This window comes from Jaculus jaculus, chromosome 4, assembly GCF_020740685.1.
Source record: "Jaculus jaculus isolate mJacJac1 chromosome 4, mJacJac1.mat.Y.cur, whole genome shotgun sequence".
NCBI classification, from domain to species: Eukaryota; Metazoa; Chordata; class Mammalia; order Rodentia; family Dipodidae; genus Jaculus; species Jaculus jaculus.
In genome coordinates, this window is record NC_059105.1 from 120,146,140 (window position 1) to 120,163,474 (window position 17,335).

At 43.1% G+C, this 17,335-nt stretch overlaps 1 protein-coding gene across 3 annotated transcripts in view; it reads right to left on the bottom strand.

Annotated features, from left to right (window-relative positions):
• Positions 1-15,084, bottom strand: part of Rev1 (REV1 DNA directed polymerase) — a 101,056-nt gene extending 85,972 nt beyond the window's left edge. For all 3 annotated transcript variants that reach the window (XM_045147730.1, XM_045147731.1, XM_045147729.1), the window contains exon 1: positions 15,014-15,084. The gene's annotated coding sequence lies outside the window, so the exon portion shown is untranslated. The remainder of the gene's footprint in view (positions 1-15,013) is intronic.
• Positions 15,085-17,335: the final 2,251 nt, after the last annotated feature.

Genomic DNA, 17,335 nt, shown 5'->3' on the forward strand with positions numbered 1-17,335 from the left:
TCCCTATCAAAATTCCAAATGTAGGGCTGGAGAGATGGCTTAGCAGTTAATCGCTTGCCTGTGATGCCTAAGGACCCCGGTTTGAGGCTCAATTCTCCAGGACCCACGTTAGCCAGATGCCCAAGGGGGCGCACACGTCTGGAGTTCGTTTGCAGTGGCTGGAACCCCTGGCGTGCCCATTCTATCCCTCCCTCCCTCCCTCCCTCTCCCTCCCTCTCTATTTCTATCTCTGTCACTCAAATGAATAAATAAAAGTGAACAAAAAAATTCCAAAGGCATTCTTCATGGAAATAGAAAAAACAATCCAAAAATTCATTTGGAATCACAAAAAAACCTCAAATATCTAAAATATTACTAAGCAACAAAAATAAGGCTGGTGGTATCACCATACCTGATTTTAACCTATACTACAGAGCCATAGTAACAAAAACAGGGTGGTACTGGCACAAAAACAGACATGTAGATCAGTGGAACAGAATAGAGGACCCAGATGTAATCCCAGGTAGCTATCGCCACCTGATATTCGATAAAAATGCCAAAAATACTCACTGGAGAAAAGATAGCCTCTTCAGCAAATGGTGTTGGGAAAAATGGATATATATCTGCAGAAGGCTGAAAATAGATTCTTCTCTCTCTCCATGCACAAGAATTAAGTCCAAATGGATTAAAGACCTTAACATCAGACCTGAAACTCTGAAACTGCTAGAGGAAAAAGTAGGGGAAACCCTTCAACACATTGGCCTTGTCAAAGACTTTCTGAATACAACCCCAATTGCTCAGGCAATAAAACCACAGATTAATCACTGGGATTTCATGAAATTAAAAATATTTTGTACTGCAAAGGACACAGTGAAAAAAGCAGAGAGGCAACCTAAGAATGGGAAAAACCTTTGCCAGCTATATATCTGCTAGAGGACTAATATCTAGGATATACAAAGAACTCAAAAAGTTAAATAATAAGGAATCAAACAAGCCAATCAAAAAATGGGCTATGGAGCTAAATAGAGCATTCTCAAAGGAAGAAATACAAATGACATATAAGCATCTAAAAACTTGTTCTATGTCACTAGCCATCAGGGAAATGCAGATTAAAACTACATTGAGATTCCATCTCACTCCTGTCAGATTGGCCACCATCATGAAAACAAATGATCATAAATGTTGGTGGGGATGTGGAAAAACAGGAACCCTTCTATACTGCTGGTGGGAATGCAATCTGGTCCAGCCATTGTGGAAATCAGGGTGGAGGTGCCTAAGACAGCTAAAAATTGATCTACCATATGACCCAGCTATAGCACTCCTAGGCATATATCCAAAGGAATCATCTCATTTCCTCAGAAGTACATGCTCAGCCTGGCCTAGAGTGAGACCCTACTTCAATACACCAAAAAAATAAAAAAAGTATATATGTTAACCCCTCACTGGATGTGTGTTTTGCAAATATTTTCTGTTCTGTGGATTGTCCTTTCACTGCTATGCCCTTTAATACATGTCTCTCCCCTCCCCCAAGGTAGGTAGGTAGCTCAGGCTAACCCAGAATTCACTATGTAGTCTCAGGGTGACCTGAAATTTACAGCAATCCTCCTACCTCTGCCTCCTGAGTGTTGGGATTAAAGGTATACATCACCACACCTGGCTGTGCAGTTTTAACTTTTGAAACTTTAATTAGCTTTTTTTAGTTAATATACAAAATAATTGGTTTTATTATGATATTTTGATATATATCATTGTACTTTGTTCTTGTTCATCCTCCGTTCTGCTAGTTTTCTTGTGCTGTCATTGATGTCATTCCATCCCACACATTGTCCCCCTCTCACTGTCCCTCAACAGATGAGTGGATAATGAAGATGTGGTACATTTATACAATGGAGTTCTACTCAGCGGTAAAGAAAAATGAAGTTATGAAATTTGCAGAAAAATGGATGGACCTGGAAAGGATTATACTAAGTGAAGTAACCCAGGCCCAGAAAGCCAAGCGCCACATGTTCTCTCTCATATGTGGATCCTAGCAACAGAAGATTGGGCTTCTGCATGAGATTTTTAACAGTGAGAGGGGGACAATGTGTGGGATGGAATGACATCAATGACAGCACATCCAGTGAGGGGTTAACATATATACTTTTTTTATTTTTTTGGTGTATTGAAGTAGGGTCTCACTCTAGGCCAGGCTGACCTGGAATTTACTATGAGTCTCAGGATGATGGCCTTGAACTCATGGCGAGCCTCCTGCCTCTGCCTCCCAAGTGCTGGGATTAAAGGCATGGGCCACCATGCCCGGCTTAATGTTTTTTTATTTGAGGGAAAAAAAAAAAAGAGTATGGGCACATCAGGGCCTCCTACCACTGCAAATAAACTCCAGATGCATGGACCAGATGCTTTACGTGGATGCTAGGGAATCAAACCTGGGTCATCAGACTTTACAAGCAAGCACTGAGCCATCCCTCCATCCCTGAAGTATACATTTTTTAAATCTCTTATATTTTAACATTTAAGGGGAAAAAAACCATGAAATTAAAAATGGGTAAAAGGCCAGGCACACCTTTATTCTGAGGCAGAGGTAGGAGGATTGCCGTGAGTTTGAGACCACCCTGAGAATACATAGTGAATTCCAAGTCAGCCTGAGCTAGAGGGAGACCCTACCTCGTAAAACAAAAAAGTAAATAAATAAAAAATTAAAAAATAGCTGGGCGTGGTGGCGCACGCCTTTAATCCCAGCACTCGGGAGGCAGAGGTAGGAGGATCGCCATGAGTTCGAGGCCACCCTGAGACTCCTTAGTGAATTCCAGGTCAGCCTGGGCTACAGTGAGACCCTACCTTCAAAAATCAAAAAAAAAAAAAAAAAATTAAAAAATAGGGCTGGAGAGATGGCTTAGCGGTTAAGCACTTGCCTGTGAAGCCTAAGGACCCCGGTTCAAGGCTCGGTTCCCCAGGACCCACGTTAGCCAGATGCACAAGGGGGCGCACGCGTCTGGAGTTCGTTTGCAGTGGTTGGAAGCCCTGGCTCGCCCATTCTCTCTCTCTCCCTCTATCTGTCTTTCTCCCTGTCTGTCACTCTCAAATAAATAAATAAAAAATGAACAAAAAAATATTAAAAAAATAACAGAATAGGCAAAGGAAAATGAAAACATGCTTAACATTACCATCCATTATGTACAAGGAGAAACCTAATTACTTTCAAATGGATAGCTATTTTGAGGGTGCTAGGATTTGAACCCACATCCTGGTATATGATAGGCAAGTGCTTTATCAATAAGATACACTCTCAGCCCTTGTTTTTTTGTTGTTTGTTTTTGTTTTTTGGGGGGAAAGAGGAAGACAGAATGGGCACACAAGGGCCTCCAGCCACTGTAAATGAACTCTAGACATATGCATGTGTATTTGGCTGATGTGGGTACTGGAGAAATTGGACCTAGGTTCTTAGGCTTCACAGACAAATGCCTTAACAACTAAGCCATCTCTCCAGCCCCACGCCTGACTTTTTTTAAAACTTTTTTTATTGATAACATCCATAATTACCAATAATAAACCATATTTCCCTCCCCTCCCCCACTTTCCCCTTCACAACTCTGCTCTCCATCATATCCCCTCCCTCTTTCCATTAGTCTCTCTTATTTTTGATGTCATCATCTTTTCCTCCTATTATGAGAGAGCCGTTGTTTTTTTGAGACAAGATGTCACTATATGTTCCAGGTGGCCAAGAACTCCTGAGCCTCTATAGATTTCATGAGTGCTGGGATGGCTACTATTTTAAAAGAGAAAAAATGAAGAAGATGGAAGACATTGAAACCTTCTGTGCAATACTGTTGGGAATATAAAATGACATATTTGCTGTGGAAAAGAACATGGGAGAAGTTCAAAGAATTAGAGTAGAATTATCATAGGATATGCAATTCCACTTCTGGGTATATGTCCAAGGAACTCAAAATAGGGACATAAGCAGATATTTATCTGACCACCCATATTCACAGCATCATTAAAAGTACCCATAAGCCAAATACTGTATGATTCCACTCTTATCAGATACTTCAAGTAGTTAAATTCACAGACAGAAAGTAGAATGGGGGATGATAACAACGGGAAGCATATCCAGCAAAATGAAGAGGTTCTGGGGATGCATAGTGGAGATGGCTACTGCATCACAATGTGAATGTACGTAGTGCCACTAAATTCATACTTTAAAATGGCCAAAATGTCAGGTTCTTGTTATATGCATTTACCCACAATTAAAAAAACAAATAGGGGGCTGGAGAGATGGCTTAGCGGTTAAGCGCTTGCCTGTGAAGCCTAAGGACCCCGGTTCGAGGCTCGGTTCCCCAGGTCCCACATTAGCCAGATGCACAAGGGGGCGCACGCATCTGGAGTTTGTTTGCAGTGGCTGGAAGCCCTGGCGCGCCCATTCTCTCTCTCTCCCTCTATCTGTCTTTCTCTCTGTGTCTGTCGCTCTCAAATAAATAAATAAATAAATAAACAAACAAATAGGACTTCTGAAGCTGGAAGCACTCCACAGGCAGCTAGGATCAGACTAGCAAATAGGGGTGTGTGAAGACAAAGCTCAGCAATAAGCTGACCTTTCCAAGAAATCTGCAGTAGTGCCTATGATAATGTTCTTGGAATCAGGACCAGCAAGAGTCCAAATGCAAAAGCAATATACAAGGACCACGTACTGCCCTTGTGATTACATAAATGGAGTTACAAGCCCACAGGCCTAAAGCTTAACAATGTATGCTCCAACATGATCTTACTCTGTCCTTAAAAGGAAAACTGTTAATCTCTCTCTACCTTTTAAAAATATTAACCTGTTAATTAAAACTTTATATTTTCTTCCTTTTAGTGCTCCTAAATTATTCATATCTAAACTTATATTCGTGGCCAGGTGTTGGTGGTGCATGCCTTTAATCCCAGCACTTAGGAGGCAGAGGTAGAATTGCCGTGAATTCCAGGTCAACCTGAGCTAGAGTGAGACCCTACCACAAATAAATAAATAAATAAGAAACATTTAAACCAACCCTTAATAAATCTTATATTTCTGTTGCACCTTTTCTTTTGTCTTTTTCAAGGTAGGATCACATTCTAGGCCAGGCTGATCTGAAATTCACTCTGGCCTTCAACTCGTGGCAATCCTCCTACTCGAGCCTCCTGAGTCCTGGGACTAGAGGCTTCCATGTCTGACTCCCCATAGCACTTTTTTAAAGGGCTCTTTATCTTTCCAACATAATTATAGAATAGGCATGACAGGGCCAGGGCTGGAGAGATGGCTTATGGGTTAAGACATTTGTCTGGGAGGCCTAAGAACCCATGTTTAACTCTCCAGGTCCCACACAAGCCAGTGCAAGGTTGCACATGCACACTAAGTGGCGAACCCATCTGGCGTTCAATTGCAGTGGCTGGAGGCCCTGGCCCTCTCTCACTTAAAAAAAAAAAAAAAAAAAAGAATAGGCAAATACTATTTCTTTGGATAAAGGTGTCTTCTGGGATATAAAAGCTCAAATGTTAGATAAGGGTGAATTGTTAGTTTTGGTACAAAATCACTTATTAATTTAAAAAAAAAAGCTGAGATGTCCCTCAACTGATAAGTGGATAATGAAGATGTGGCACATTTATACAATGGAATTCTACTCAGCGGTAAAGAAAAATGAAGTTATGAAATTTGCAGAAAAATGGATGGACCTGGAATGGATTATACTAAATGAGGTAACCCAAGCCCAGAAAGCCAAGCGCCACATGTTCTCCCTCATATGTGGATCCTAGCTACAGATGATTGGGCTTCTGCGTGAGAATGAAAATACTTAGTAGCAGAGGCCAGTAAGTTGAAAAGAAGACATAAAGGGAAGAGAAAGGAAGGGAGGAGGATACTTAATAGGTTGATATTGTATATATGTAATTACAATGATTGCAATGGGGAAGTAATATGATGGAGAATGGAATTTCAAATGGGAAAGTGCGGGGGTGGGGAGGGAGGGAATTACCATGGGATATATTTTGTAATCATGGAAAATGTTAATAAAAATTAAATAAATAAATATAGAAAAAAAAAAGCTGGGTATGGTGGCACATGCCTTTAATCCCAGCACTCAGGAGGCAGAGGTAGGAGAATCATCATGAGTTCGAGGCCACCCTGAAACTCCAGCGTGAATTCTGGGTCAACCTGAGCCAGAGTGAGACCCTACCTCGAAAAACAAAAAAAAAATAAAAATAAAAAAATAAAAAAACTAATGTTCCCAAATTTCCAATGAAGAAAGTAACAATAAACTGAACTGCTGGAAAAGTAAGACAATTCCACAGAGTTAAAGTAGCCTAATACAACTCAATAAAAGCAGATGCTTACTCACCAGGGAATCTAGACTAATCAACTATAGTAGCAGCCATATTTGTGAAAAAAAAAAATTTTTTAAGTCTTAGGGAGAAAACAGGTCCAACAAGTAAGCTCCATCTAGACTACCTGCAAGTAGTCTGTGTGTGAGAAGTAGACAGAGCCAGCACTGCCGTCATTCCTGATTCACTGCCTTCAGAAGACAACTCAGACCTGGGGAACTTTTCTGTTAATAGTATTGAAAATGTCTATCACTCCACATATTCATCCACTAAAAAAATTCATGAAGATATGTGCTATCTTGTTTAATGCATTTGGATAAACAGCCTTTAAAAAAAAAATTCTGTATCTCTTTTATACTTTTCAAAAAAATGAGATGTAGGTTCAAGGCCACCCTGAGACTACATAGTCAATTCCAGGTCAGCCTGGGCCAGAGTGAGACCCTACTTCAAAAGAGAGAGAGAGAGATAGGGCTGGAGAGCCAGTTTAGTGGTTAAGGTGTTTGCCTGCAAAGCCAAAGGACCCCAGTTCAATTCCCCAGGACCCACGTAAGGCAGATGTACAAGGTGGTACACATGTCTAGAGTTTGTTTGCAGTGGCTAGAGCCCCTCCCCCAGGGGGGCATTCTCTCTATTTCTCTGCCTCTTCCTCTCTCTCAAATAAATAAATACATTTTTGGAAAAATGACATATACCTGTCCACAATATGTAGCTACACATTACAATTTAAAGGGTATGGGAGGCCTGCCCTTTGCCCGTGGTTCTTAGGAAGTACTCTCAAACCCCTGGCATGTGCTGCCTGTTAAACCACCTTTTGATTTAGGGGGCAGGGGGGATCGCTGAACAATGTGATTTGTAGTAGGAACTTTGGGTTACATATTAGAAACCTCCTGAAGGGCTGGAAACTTCAGGTCAACCATGCCAGCAGTCAATCATATCTAAGTGTTCAAGCCCCAATACAAAATCTGGATACTAGGGCTTCAGCAAGCTTCCCTTAGTACTACTGCATGAGCACTACCACACAACAGCTCCACTGGGAGAGAATAAACCAAACAGCCCATGTAGAACCCTTCTGTGCATCCCATGTACCCCTTCCCTTGGCTGGTTTTAATCTGTACCTTTTCACTATAAAAAGTCCACACATAAGCACAAAAGCTTTTAGTTCTGTGAGCACATCCAGAGAATTTTAGGGAACCTGAGTGGTCCTGAGAATCCCCAACTTACAGTTGACATTGATGGTGAACATAATCATGGAATAACCCCAATCCTGGCAAACTGTACAGGAAAAAAAAGGCATTGTTTTCCAATATTCATTCTCCTTTCTTTCTTATCTCCTATCCTCTTTTAACAGGCTGGAGTTGGCAACCCTACACTACACAGTCTGAACTCCTTTCAAATTAGGAGCAGCCATGTAACAAAATTCTCACCAGCAGGAAGAATATAAACAGAGTATGTACAAATTTATACCATATTCATTTGTTTCTTGTTTTGTTTTTCAAGGCAGGGTCTTGCTCTAGCCCAGGCTAACCTTGAGACAGTCTCACTGAACCAAAAGTTGTCATTTTTAGTCAGACTGACTGACCAACAAGCACCAGTGACTCTCCAGGCTCTGCTGCCTGGACTGGAGTTACAGGTGTACGTGGCCACACCTAGCTGTTTAACGTGAGTGCTTGGGAATCAAATTCACAACCAGGCCTTCTTGGGCCCTCATGCTTGAGTGTCCAGTCCAGCTCTCTTACCCACTGAACTATCTCCTCAGCCCCTCACATATTCAGTGTAACTGCAAGTGAACGTACAAGGATAAGTTCCCAAGACTTCTGGACTCTTCCCTTGCCTTCTGCCAAGGACTCCCTACCATATATTTAAAAACAAACCCTGGAAAAAAAAAAAAAACCTGGACTGGAGGGATGGCCTAGCAGTTAAGGCATCTGCTGAAAAGCTGAAGGACCCAGGTTCGATTCCCCAGGACCCACGTTAGCCAGATGCACAAGGAGGCACATGCGTCTGGTGTTCGTTGCCATGGCTGGAGGCCATGGAGCACCCATTCTCTCACTCACTCTCCCTCTTTCTCTGTCAATTAATAAATAAAAATAAAATATTAAAAACAACCCCCCAAAAACCACTTCTTAAAGAAAATATGCTATATTCTTTACAACACTCAAAATCAAATTCAATAGTTTATTTAGTACAGTATTCCTTTGCTTGTTTTTTTTCAAATAGGGTCTCATCAGCCCCAGCCTTGTACTGAACTCACCATGTAGTTGAGGATGACCTTAAACTTCTGATCCTCATGCTACCTCCAGAGTGCTAAATTCCAGGTGTATGCCACCATGCTCACAGCGTGCTATATACCTTAGCTAACATGTTCTAAGAAACAGTGAATTCCAAGAGAACATAGTACAATCTTTAGACAATCAAAATTAAGATTTTTCTATCGGGCATAAAGGACATGCAAAAGAGTATTAGCCTCTAATATCCTAAATCAGAAGTAAAATTCAAAACATCAGTTATTAAAACCTTTTACAACTCTAATAGATTATCAACACCTCCAACTCACTTATAGAAATCCTAGTTCTCTCACTCAACAATAGTAATTACCTAAATCAAAAAAAAATATTCAGGCTGAAGAAATGGCTTAATGGTTAAGGCACTTGCCTGCGAAGCCAAAGGACCCAGGTTCGATTTCCCAGGACCCACATAAGCCAGATGTACAGAGTAGCATATGCATCTGGAGTTCCTTTGCAGTGTGCCCATTCTCTTTCTCTCTACCTCTCTCTTTCAAATAAATAAAAATAAAATATTTTTAAAATTTTTTTCTTTTATTTATTTGAGAATGACAGAGAAAGAAAGAGGCAGAGAGAAAGAGAATGGGTGCGCCAGGGCCTCCAGTCACTGCAAATGAACTCCAGAGGCGTGCGCCCCCTTGTGCATGTGGCTGACATGGGAACTGGGGAATCGAGCCTTGAACAGGGTCTTTAGGCTTCACAGGCAAGTGCCTAACTGCTAAGCCATTTCTCCAGCCCAAAAATTAAATATTTTTAAAAATTCATGAATTCCAAATGTCAAACTTTTCAGACAAAATGACTAAGCTTTTAAAATATCAAAAAGCATCTAGTTTATAACCCAACCTACAATAAAATGCAAAATAAAACTTGACTCAAATGAGTATCAAACTAGGTTTTAATGTCTATTTTATTAATAAAAGAAAACATAATTCTCAGGCCTTAGTGGTTAAGCACTTGCCTGTGAAGCCTAAGGACCCCGGTTCGAGGCTCGACTCCCCAAGACCCACATCAGACAGATGCACAAGGGGGCACATGCATCTGGAGTTTGTTTGCTAGAGGCCCTGGCCATTCTCTCTCTCTCTCTCTGCCTCTTTCTCTCTGTGTCACTCTCAAATAAATTTTAAAAAGTACAAAAAAAGAATCAAAAAAAAGGAAAAAGAAAACGTTATTCTCATTAGAAAGCTGTGTATGTGTGCGCACACGTGTGCACACACATGCATGTGCAGCCAGTAAGCTATTATTACTGTTTTTGTTTTAGCTTTAACAAATTGAGCGATTGTCTAGTCTCACTTGTTCATCTAGTGGATAATAAAGTTTTTGACTGGCCTTGATCACTGGCTCCTAATGACTGCAGACCTTGTAGGAGTCTTTGCTATCCATGGTGGTATCCTCCAACTGGATTTGACATGAGTTTATATTAACAATGTGACTCTTTATGGGTATTAGCATTAAGATTTGACTGGCCAAGATATAGAAAGGTCAACTACGTAATCAGATGGTTAGAAGCTTTAAACCAGACATCAGCCTAAGCTCCTGACCTTCTACGACAGGAAGTGGAGATGGAGTTCAATCCTATCTATATAATACAACTCCAATAAAAACTTTGGGGCTGGAGAAATGGCTTGGCGGTTAAAGCGTTTGCCTGCAAAGCCAAATGACCTTGGTTCAATTCTCCAGGACCTACATAAGCCAGATGCCCAAGGGGGCACATGCATCTGGAGTTTGTCTGCAGTGGCTGGAGGCCCTGGCACGCCCATTCTTTCTCTCTCTCGTAAATATAAATGTGGGCTGGAGAGATAGCTTAGTGATTAAGGCATTTACCTGCAAAGCCTAAGGACACAGGTTTGATTCCTTAGTACCCATGTAAGCCAGATGCACAAAGTGGTGCATGCAGGGAGTTCATTTGCAGTGGCACGTCTATTCTCTCTGCCTCTTTCTCTCACTCAAAATAAATAAATGATAAAAATCATTAAAACATATAAAAACACTGTACCACTGTGCTCATCCTTATTTATTTAAAATAAAGATTTGCTGTCTTCAGCAGAAACACGTTTCTAATTTTTATTAAGTATTTGCTACCTGAACATTTAGTCTTCAGCAATTGTAAAGACAATTCCGTGTTCTTAGATCTGACTGATATGTCACAACCATTATATATGAAACCTTTCTAAGTTACTCACGAAGATGATATACCATAATATATATGATGCTCTGACTTGGTTTTGATGGCTTTTTAATAAGGAAAACCAAATGATGTTGCGTATCAACCTGAAAAAATGTTCCTCACATAAAGTATATGCATTTATGTATGTTAATAGTTAAAACCAAAAAAGCTTAGGCAGAAATAATGAAGAAACTGCCAGCACTTAAGAGGAACATATTTACAAACAATATGATTTTCAGAAAATGGCAAGTTCCCAAACAAAAACCTTGTTACCTTTAATGTGATTCACAGAAGTGTGCTTATAAACTTGGGTTATGGAATCAAGTGAATCAAGGTAAAAATCCTGGTTCCCTTTTCTTACCAATGTGTCTGAGACAAGTACCATCATTTCGACAAATCTGCTTCTTTATAAATGTGCCTACCTTTTATGGTGGTTTTGAATATTAAATAAGACACACTGCACTTAGCAAAGGCCCCTGGCACGCAGCACATACTTAATAATTTAGCAATTATTATTAAATCTTGGAACAGATGTTAAATGGACAAGTACTATTTCAGATTCTTTTTAAGTTTAAGGCCCAAAGCTTAGGATCCTATTAAAGTTCAGTCTGAGAAATAAAACATGTTACTACAAAGAGACATTTTGCTAAAAACAAGTGGGCTAAGTAAAAATAACTAGTGTACAACTGCCACAGGCAGACTCTTAGTTTATAAGAATAAACTCAAGTTGCATTAGCTGAAAGTATGCATTATCACAAAGCCACTGTCTCATATATTTATGTAAATGCTGAAGGAAAAATATCCATGAAAACAGCAGACAGGAAGGTATATAGAGTACAGTTGGGTTGCTTTAAGCTCCAATTTAAGAACCAAATACAATTTGTGGAAGGAAATCATAATGATAAGAAACTGAACACACTAATGATAAAACATCTCTTCCTTCCCAAATACTACAGGAATCATACTTCAATGAGAACCTCAAGGATTTTCCTGCCTAAAAACAGGAAGCCTCCAGCAAGTCTTTTCATCACCACAATCGTATCTCTAGTGTAACTTCAAAGAGAAATATATGAAAGCCACTCTGGTAGGTGGCTGCTAAGATAATCACTCTTAGCATCTGCTACAGATTGAAGAATAAAGAAACCTGACTTACACATTAGGACCAAATACAGGTTACTATTCTCGGTAGTTTACTTTTTAATTTGTTCTAGATACCTAATGAATCATTTATTTTATTTACTCCTGAGGTAACGTCTCCCACTCTAGTCCAGGCTAACCTGGCACTAACTCTGCAGTCCCAGACTGGCCTTGAACTTACAGCTATCCACAATCCCATAAATTCTTGAGCAGCAAAAATAACATTCTCTCGAATTCACTCATTCATGGTAGACAGCAGGTACTTCAGGTCTCTATGATTAGTTTTCTTCTCTGGCTTTTTCTCTAGTTTATCCTGACTCATCCTCAATAGTAAAAGAAAATACTGAGTATTCACTTGTACCAGTGTCTCATTAAAAACCTTTATGTACACATTTAATGATAACACCAGAATAGAGGAGGAATAGTTTCAAAGAAGGAATTCAGTGCAAGGGGGGATTTTGAAGGGGGAAAAGGAGAGTAGAGGGAGGTGGCAATTATCATGGTATATTGCCTACTATGTATGGAAGTTGTCAAAAAAGTTTTAAAAAAACACTCATTTTAATACTCAACTGCCAGGCTAGAGAGATGGCTTAGCAGTTAAGGTTTTTACCTGTAAAACCTAAGGACCCATGTTCAAGTCTTCAGAACCCATGTAAACCAGATGCACAAGGTGATACAAACAGAAGGTGACACACGCATCTCCAGTTCAACTGCAGTGGCTGGAGGATCTGCCAATTCTCTCATGGGAAAAAAAAAAAAAAACTCAACTGCACAAGTTGGAAAATGATATCTTCAAATATGACTGAGAAAAAAACTGACATACTAGTTCAACTGCCCGAAGTCACATGGCTGACTAGCAAGGTAGACCCACATCTAACACTTTTTATATTTCCTCTACAGAAGCCACCAGACTGTATAGATGACTATTAATACATGTAGTTGGTGTAACTTACTACCAATGACTGGTTGCTAAGAACAGTTTTAAAAAAAATTCTCTTGGACTGAATCTTAGTTTTCAGTTAGAAGTGGTGAACAGAAAGTGAGCTTGCATATTCAACTTCGAAAAATTATATTTTCTACTTAAGACTGCATAGGCATTAATCCTCAAAGAGTAGCTTTCTGTCTTTAAAAAAAATTACCATAAAAAGGACTGGACAGATGCATATTTGTAGTGGCTGGAAGCACTGGCACGCCCTTTCTCTTTCTCTCTCTCTCCTCTAACAAATTAGTAATATTTATATATATATATATATATATATATATATATATATATATATATTTTTTTTTTTTTTTTTTTTTTGGTTTATCGAGGTAGGGTCTCACTCTAGCCCAGGCTGACCTGGAATTCACTATGGAGTCTCAGGGTGGCCTCGAACTTACAGTGATCCTCCTACCTCTGCCTCCCGAGTGTTGGGATTAAAGGTGTGCACCACCACGCCCAGCAGTAATATTTTTTAAAAGGGGGGAACTGCAGAGTCGGGTGTGGTGGCACATATCTTTAATCCCAACACTCAGGAGGCAGAGGTAGGAGGACTGCCGTGAGTTCGAGGCCACCCTGAGACTCCATAGTGAATTCCAGGTCAGCCTGGGCTAGAGTGAGACCCTATCTCGAAAAAAAAAAAAGGGGGGGAGGGCGACTGGAGAGATGGCTTAGCGGTTAATGCACTTGCCTTCAAAGCCACACGACACAGGTTCAATTCCCCAGGATCCATGTGAGCCAGATGCACAAGGTGGCACATGCGTCTGGAGTTTGCAGTGGCTGGAGGCCCTAACATGCCCATTCCCCCCCCCACACCCCTTTCTGTCTCAAATAAATTTAAAAAAATTTTAATTACCATAAAAAGTAAAGTTTTATGACAAAAGAATTTGGTATGAAATGACCTCAAAGCACCTACAAGATAAATTATAGAGGGTGGTGGTGGTTGTTGTTTTTAAGGTAATCATAACTCGGGAAAATGGCAAATGGCCTGAGCATCTTTAAAGACTGCATTTCTAGAAGGGGATCTTTTAAGCAGGCTTTCAAATGTCCAAATAGTGTTAGGAGAAGGGAAACATTATGTTAGAAGCATTTGCTAAAGCAAAGCCGGGAATAATGCGTGAAAGCAGAGACCTTAAGTTTGGAGCGGTAAGAGTAACCAGAGAGTAACCATAGGTAGAGCTGTGCGTTCCCACAAGATCAAGGTTATGGTATGTCTGACCCTCAATCCTTCTCAGAGAAGGCAGACACAGAATGACTTGTTACATAGTCCTTAAGAGTTAACCATTCTTTTTTTTTTTTTAATGCCAGAATCCTATTATTTTCGCCTATATAATACAACTTCTATTTTGTACATGGCCTAAGACGTGGAAGTAAAGTCAGAATTTGGCTTAGGTCACGTGTAATTTTTTTTAACGTTATTAAGGAGCTCTACACTAAGATCACTGCTTTACAAACTGGAGACAGAAAGGCAGAGAGGGTAAACACATAGAACTGCTTTTCCCCATGTACGCCGGGGCTGTTATTTTTTTGAACATGTGCAAAGGTGGGAATGAGACACTTGTAAGGACAAGTTGGGGACAGGTAAGTAACAAGGAAAAGGAGGGGCGGGGATGCCTTCGGATATTCCGATACGTATTCCAGGATGTCACAGGGACCGGAGAGAAGCTGGGGACCCGCAGGGGCGGGCGGTGGAGGCAGGCCGGGGAGGAACAGCGGCGCCTGCCCCGGCGTCCCCGCGACATTCCGCAGACGCCGGCGAGCGGGCGCCCGGACGCGCTATCAATGAATGGCCGGCGAGGCGAGACGAGGCGCCGGCGCAGGAGGACGGAGTTTGCGGCGTCGGCGCGGGGCCCGGGAGCCGCATTCGCCGGCGGGACGCGGAGGCAGAGCCGCCGGGGCCAGGCGGCGGCGCGGGGCTGGCCGCGCCATGGCGGAGGAGGAACGGGAGGTCACGCGTTACATAAGCCGGCAGCGGGCGCGCGGGCAGCCCAGGCCGCACGGGAGCGCCGAGGGCCGGGCCGGCGCGCCCCTCCGCCGCCTCAGGCCGCGCGGTCTGCGGCGCCTCGGAGGGAGCGAGCGAGCGAGCGAGCGAGTCCGGGCCACCCCTCCCCCACCGCGCGCCGGCCGCGGGTCGCTCACCTTCCGCGTTGCCCCAGACCACCATGCCCGGGCCCAGCCGCCTCCTCCGGCCTCGCGGGCGCCGCCGCCGCCGCCTTCGTCGTACGGTGCCCTGGCCGGGCCGGCAAGAGCGCCGGGGAAGGCCCGCAGTCGGCCAGTCGCCCGCGGCGCCGCGGTCCACACTGCCTCAGCCGCGGCGCCCTGCCGCCCGCCCCTCCCCCGGCCGAGAGCGCGCGCTCGCCCTCCCGCCCGCCGCTCCTCCCCTCCCCGCTGCGGCGGCCGGCCGCGCTCGCCTCGCACTCACCCCGCGCGGCGCACGCGCTCGGCTCGCGCCCGGCCCCAGGCGACCCCGCTCGACGGGCGCGGCGGTCCGCCCACAGCCCCGCCCTCCTCCCGCGCCGCCGCCCGCGGGGGGCAGCGCCGGGGCACGTGACCGTCTCGCTCGCTCGCTCGCTCGCGGGGGCGGGGGGGGGGCGGGGCGCGAGCCGCGCCGCAGCCGGACGCCGCCGCTCGCCTCGTGCTGCGGCGGCGACGCCCAGCGCCCCTCAGCTCCCGCCAGGCCCCGGGCTTCCCTGGCGCCGCGGACGCGCGTGCAGGGACTAGCCGGGGCGTACACTCTGGTACTGGCTGAAGAGACGCAAACACCCAGCTCCGCGGCACTAGCGACTGATTTGCAGTGACATCTAGCGGAGGAAAGGACGCACGTGCACCCACACTTGCTCTGTCAGGACCCAAACAGGTTAGGAGATGCACACTGCACCACCGGGGTCCAGAGCTGCTCGCCAGCTCCCACCCAGCAAGAAGCGCTCCCCCATCTTTTGAGTGCGGATCTCTCATTGTACCTGGGTATTTGTAAACCTCGGGCGGGTAGCCCTTTCCACATACAGCACATAGACTACATGGAAAACAGTTTTCTTTTAATTTTAAACAAATTGGTCAGGTATGCTTAAATACGATTCCATATTTCTAACCAAAAAAAAACCCGATCAGCCCATAAGTATCATGTTCCCCATCTTGGTAGTGTCGGTTCAATAGGAGGCTACCTGTTTATTATAATTTTCATAATTGTCTTTATTGTTGTAATACATAAACATGGAGCCAACCAATCTCCTTGAAAAGGCTCAACAGTTTTCTACTCATTCCTTTACCCAAAATACTTTAAGAAAAAAAGTTTGTAAACACTTAGTAAATGAGTACTCTTTTGAAAATTGATTTGCAAGTCTTGCTGTTTCCTGGTAAGACAGAAGGTATGCAAATATGGTTAGTTCCCACCCACCCTGCCTCCCTCTTTCTCCTCATCCTCTCTTTTCTCTTTTCCCCCTCTCTCTCCATCTTAGACCTTTATAAATTCAACTTCAGGGCTGGTTAAGCGCTTGCCTGTGAAGCCTAAGGACCCCGGTTCGAGGCTCGGTTCCCCAGGTCCCACATTAGCCAGATGCACAAGGGGGCGCACGCGTCTGGAGTTCATTTGCAGTGGCTGGAAGCCCTGGCGTGCCCATTCTCTCTCTCTCCCTCTATCTGTCTTTCTCTCTGTGTCTGTTGCTCTCAAATAAATAAATAATTAATTTAAAAAAATTAAATTCAACTTCAATATCCTCTCCATACCTTTAGTAATTTCAGATTACATGAAAAGAAATTTCAGTAGCTTTGCAACCAGTTGCCAAATGCAATACCAAGTAGCTATGTGCTGAGATGCCACAAAAATGTAACAACTTATTAATTATGAGGATTTTTTCTCAATTTTTATTAACATTTTCCATGATTATAAAAAAAATCCCATGGTAATGCACTCCCTCCCCCCAGAAAGTAAGATCATGAAACCATTAAAAAAGAAAGATAGGGCTGGAGAGATGGCTTAGCGGTTAAGCGCTTGCCTGTGAAGCCTAAGGACCCCAGTTCGAGGCTCGATTCCCCAGGACCCACGTTAGCCAGATGCACAAGGGGGCGCATGTGTCTGGAGTTCGTTTGCAGTGGTTGGAAGTCCTGGAGCGCCCATTCTCTCTCTTTCCCCCTCTCTCTGTCTGCCTCTTTCTCTCTGTGTCACTCTCAAATAAATAAATTTAAAAATATTTTTTTAAAAAAAGAAAGATATAAGTTTGTGCTCTAATCCTGGGGTGGTGGCTCACAGCGACTCCTGCAGCAGCAGCCGTGGTACTGATTGTTACATGGCATCCATACATTATGCCTAAAAATGAAATAACAAGGGAGGATGCGCTCAAGCCCACAGACACTGAGTCTGGAACCAGAATTGTTATGCCAAGACTGAATTCTTCCAAACACAAACACAGACAGATATATATGTTCTTATCTTTTTATTTTAAGGGTTTTTTTGGGTTTTTTGTT